At 34.8% G+C, this 5606-nt stretch overlaps 1 long non-coding RNA gene across 1 annotated transcript; it reads left to right on the top strand.

Moving 5' to 3' along the window:
- Positions 1 to 240: 240 nt before the first annotated feature.
- On the top strand, positions 241 to 5095 carry LOC117662506 (uncharacterized). The gene is made up of 2 exons (XR_004590440.2): positions 241 to 806; positions 4932 to 5095. It is a non-coding gene; the product is annotated as an uncharacterized LOC117662506 (long non-coding RNA).
- The last annotated feature ends 511 nt before the right edge of the window (positions 5096 to 5606 follow it).

Below are 5606 nucleotides of genomic sequence, written 5' to 3'. Positions count from 1 at the left end.
GTCTGAGTTACCTCTGCAATGTCAATTGATGGCTGCTAACTGGATTCTTCACTATTTACTGCACAATAAACTCTGTTAATAGAGGCCACTGCCTTCTAAGTAAAAGTCTCTACAAAATATCCTACAAGAAACCAGTAATATAGGAAAACCTGGAAAAGTTATGAAGTTTTAGGAATGTATCTATTATTGTTGTTCAACAGAGAAAGAGCATCAATCCTTGGCCAGAAGCAGCAGTATAACTAGAAAACCAAAGGAGAATTAATTTGTAGATCTACACTTGTATTTATGAAAATAGCCTGGAAATCAAAGCTACTCTGCCAGCAAAAAATACCCTCCAGGTATGAGTCACAGCTTACACCTTACCAGTTCATCTCCTGTTAGTGCTTCCTGCTTGTTATGACATAATGCTTGGGTGCCTATCTCCATGGGAACAGATAAATACAGATGCTTTGAAGTTAAGGCTCAGTGTGAAAGCAGCAGCAGTAAGCCACTGATTTCAGCATACAGTGCTTGACTAAGGATTTCCTGATCCAGTCAGCTTCGAAAAATATTAGATTGCTCTTACACTGGGGAAGACAGCATCTCAGGTCTCCATGTCAGAAACAGAAGGAAAAGCTGCTGCTTCAACATCACATCAGGCAAAAAGAACAAGGCAAGGGCATAGAGAAGAAGGCTTAGAAACAGAACTGACACCAGAAACAAGTATAGTCTACATGAATGATTAATAAAAGTATAGCCTTTGTTTTATAAAGGAAAAGAACAGACAACTAATACAATTAAAGAGAAGAATCAGCTATACATGCTACGTAAGTAATGCGCCTCTGAATAATCAGCAGAAGGATCAGTGTATCATGAGAGCAATGACTGGAAGCATAGTTTAGCATATAACAATTTGGGAACAAAAACTTTGTTGTATAAAACAGCTGGGATCCCAACACTCTTGTATCTTCAACATTTCAAACAATGATAGAAAAGCTGTAGATACAATATTATTTTTATTTTACATCAGACGTTATCTATTTTGAGACTCATTGATTCTGTAATCTTCTTAATCTTTTTTGTTACTTTTGGATGTAATTTTATATTGATAAATAACTAGCTTTTTTTAAAAAAAATGTATTCTACCTTTCATCCTCCAATTTGTTCTTACAGCCCTGTGAGGGAAATTGGGCTGAGGGTCAGTGACCAGCCCAAAGTCATTCAATAAGCTTCCATAGCAGAAGGTGGACTTTAAGCTTCCTCTATGGACATGGATAAAGCCGTAAGCACTTTATAGAACCACTGGCTCTCACTGTTCTGTTGAGGAGTTACAACTGAAAAAGCCTTTCCACTTTTTATTATATTAGGGTAGGAGGATCCACAATATTTCTCTTGGTGTACATATATTGAACAGACAGATTCTACATATTTGAGTGCCTTAAAATTGCTTATCAATTAATATTCAATGCAGCCTATTGTTTCTTTATTATGAACATAATAAAGGATAATTTGATCATTTTTCTCCAAGGAATGAGTCTCTCACACTTCTACATCAATTCTTCTCTGTTGATGAAGACCAGCATAGCAGTCCCCTTTCTTTTTCCTTCCATCTTTTGAGAAATCAGACTATCAACAAAAGAAGGCAGGAATTTGATGGATCTCTGATGCTTGGCAGAAGTAAATTCCCAGAGGCTATCAGGACAATTTGAAATATGAAATGTTCATTATTCCTTACCTTTTTGAAAGACTGGTCAGTTGATGTAGGGCAACATCAGTATCTCTTGTCTGTTCGTTTTTGTATTGTCTCCTTTTATTACTTTCAGTGGGATTTCTATCCTCTAATTTCTGAATTTCTGTGCAAGTTTATTTTTTTATTGGATTTTTGATGGATTTTTTTCCCCTTCTGAAACCTTTCAGTGCTATGTACCAGCCATGAATATTGTCCACCATGTTTAACTGCTGCCAGTCATAATAGGATGGTCTTCCTCAGGAAGGATCTGTAGTTTTCCTAAGTCATTTTCTGAGAGTGTTTTAGTGTTGAGACAGTTGAAATTCTGAAGAGCACCACCTCACTAGCTTCTCTGTTGTAGTTTCCTAAAACTCTGCCCTTTCTGACTTCCAGACTCTGCGTTGTGCTTTCTTGTCCTTAATCCTTGGGTGTGTATTGGATTATGGGTTTTTGCTGCCCTTCTTCTTTGTTTTAGTTTAATGTCCTCCTGAAGAAATCAATAAAGCATCTGACAAACATTGTAAGATATAGCCCATCTCTTCCCAGAAATAAAGATAATATAAGCCATGATTGTAAAATACAAATCCTTTTTGGTGATTTGGTATACACTTGTGCAATTGTTGTTTCCCAGCATCCAATTTTCTCTTTTTTCACCAAGATGCTCAATTGCAAAAAAAAAAATTGCAAAAAAAATATTAGTGCTGCTGTTCCTTTACCTTACATTTCAAGGCCTCATATTCTCTGATCATTCTTTAAAGATCCCTCCTGGCTGTCATTCATTCCACCATGAATCAAGAGGAAAGAATGGTTGCTATGGGTTTGAATAATATAATATAATATAATATTGAATATTATGTCCTTTATGTAAGCACCTAGAAAATCATATACCTCCTCAAATATTATCTTGAGCTGCGTGGGTTTGTTTTTAAGAAGGAATCACACACTGCCATAACATGTCTTTTTTTCTCAGGAAGACTCAATCCATGGAGGCCAAAGTATCTTCTATAATGATATGTAATATCATTTGCTCAGATGGCTATTGATCATCATTTAGCAGTGCAGCTAGAACTGGTTCCTGAATTTCACTGGCAATGAGTGTGCCTGATTGTCTTGCTTCTACCTGTTTTCCTCTGCCAAAGACAGTTTTTCTATTCTGTGATATTATCTTTATTTCCTTGCCTCTTCTTGAATAATTTCAACTATCCTGTCCATTAACTTTTTATCTTCATGATGCATTGTGGAATAGAAACTCTCTCCCCAGTTTCCTTCATTTGCTCTTCCAGTTGCATTTGTAACAAGTATAGTTTGAGTTAGATTAGGGTGGTGGTTCCTCATTGTCTATGCTCACACATAAATCTACTCTGCTTGTTTCCTATGTTTTGAACTCCTATAAACTGCCTTCTCTGGGTCAGGATTAGTCTAGACTGGAAAGAGGAAGAAAGAAAAAAGGAGGGGGAAAAGTTTTTTTGCTCAGTGAATAAAGACGATAGTCTTTTATTGTGAGAGTGAAGTGCCTGTTATAAGCAGATGGGATTGAATACGCACATTTTCACTAGAGATGCTTAAGAATTTCATTAAGTGCCCATTTTTATACAAGCCTGCCAAATTTGCACTTCTCAAAGTTGATGAAACAGTTATTCTTTGGTATTCACACTTCCACAAATGTTGATGTAAAAGTTCACAGATTAAAAAAACATCAAGGAGATATAAAAATATGTATCATATGATAAATGTATGCAAAAGTTTAGTCCAGCAGAAGTCTATAAAATATTCTGTGTATTCAATGGATTGCTTTTGATATTTTATATTTTAATAATAGTTTTGAGTCTTAGCTCTTAAATAAACTGCCTTCAGCACTAAATAATAAATAATTGTACTGGATGGGATGCAGTAATGTGATATTTTCAATTGCAAACAATTCAGAAATAGGAAAGAACTCTGTTTTACAAATAAACATATTAAAAATATCCAAAATAAATAAATTTCTCTATTCTTCATTTGTACAAATTTTGGTTCTTGTTCCAAATTTTGTATGTTAGTCAGTTCCTCTTCTAATATTTATCATCCTCTCTTGGTTATATGTGCTATATATTCCATGACATTTTGTAGGTCCCTCAATCTCCAATATTTGGGGTTTGGGATGTATTTGGGAGCTGCACAAAGGAAAAAGAAACAAGAAAATTGCAACATGTGAAGAATATTCCATTCACACAACTCAGGATCTAGTCTTATGAAATGGAAAATTTATTCCAGAAGCTATTCCACCACTGAATATCTGGTTTGAAACTACTAGCTGCCAATTCATTTTGGACTTCCTGCAAGAGAAGATTTTTTCTTCTCAAAATCATATTGCAAAAACCAAAATCTGTTGTTACGCTAATGAATTGGCTCTCTTCTCTTCCAACAATATGGGGATCCAGGAAAGAAATAACTGAATGCTGAGAATGAAATGAGTAGCAATTACGATATTAAATGCAGGGTGGGTGTGAAATGCAATTTTACAAAAGGGCATTCTCACATGGAAATTCATCTTGAAATACTTTGGATTTATGATAAAGCTCTTCTGGGTATTTCATTAAAAGAATTCTACATTCCCATCTACCTGTAAAAATGTTGTAGGTCATTCCTATTTTCAGATGGATGACTGACACTTAATTACTACTGACTACAATTTAGCAGATGACCTTTTTAGAAATAAAATAGTTCTTGAGAATTTTCTGAAAACCTCCCTTAAAGATTAGGGCCTGACATCTCTATTTCCATGGAAGTAATTCAGCCCCTGCAAACCAAGAACAATATTACTCTCTAAAATGGGTGGAGATTCCTACTGAACCTTTTGTCTCTCATGGGACATGTTGTCTATAATTATAAAGACAGGCTGTTTCCCAGTATTTGCAATTATTGCTTCAGCATACAATATAGAGTGAAAGTTCATTCCTCTATCCAAGAAATCAAATGCTATTACAACTACTAAAGTTGACTTCCAAGAAAACATGCTGGAGCTTGAAGTTTCATAGCTACAGCCTTTAGAATGTAGTCATTCCAAAAGAAACAAATAAAGTTAACTTTCAGGTGCTTTCAGGCAAATAGAAAGTAAGAATATATAGTAAGTATTATATTGAGTGATTGCTAGTTATCATTATTTACATTCCTTCTCTTTCAAACAAGATCAAGATCATAATCATAATGTCTCCTTTTCTGGCTTCCCCTTGGTCGATTTTAGATCAACAACAATCCTGTACAATTGATTTTGTTAAGAAGCAATGACTGGCCCAGCATCACCATGGATAAAATGAATTAGAATCTGGGAACACCGAAAATACCACATTTCTTCCTCCTTACCCATTTCAGAATAAAAATGCCTGTTTCTCTCCTTAAAACCCCAAATTTACTGCTAATTCAAATTTCTTTTGAAAACAAAAGAATATCAAAGAGTCAAGACAGGGCAGTCTTGAGTCTCACAACAAGCTACATGCTATCCACTAAATGTTAGCAGCCATTGTACATCTTAAAAATCTCTATCCATTTTCGCTCTATGTTTAGGAAACTTTCTACCAAAGTACACAACTACATCAATGTGCTCTAGTTTTCTGTCATTTCTGTATTAATTGTAATAGTTTACTCCATTTTCCCTATCAAACATAATTACCTTTGAAAATTTATTTTCAGATCTATAGTCATTGCACTATACAGTCTATTTGATATGTGCTGCAAATCATTTCTCAGCAACATGACATCATCTGAAAACTAATGTACACACATGTTTGGATCATCTAACAACACATCTCTAATGACACAAGCATCCCTTTTAGATTTACTCATAAATACATCAAACAACCATGTAGATATCACACTTTCACGTTGTAATACTTGTTCAATGTTGAATAAAGTTTTCTAT

This window comes from Pantherophis guttatus, chromosome 3 (assembly GCF_059756535.1).
Source record: "Pantherophis guttatus breed Tessera chromosome 3, ASM5975653v1, whole genome shotgun sequence".
Taxonomy (NCBI): Eukaryota; Metazoa; Chordata; class Lepidosauria; order Squamata; family Colubridae; genus Pantherophis; species Pantherophis guttatus.
The sequence above is the reverse complement of the archived record's forward strand: the minus strand, read 5'-3'. Positions and strand labels throughout refer to the sequence as shown.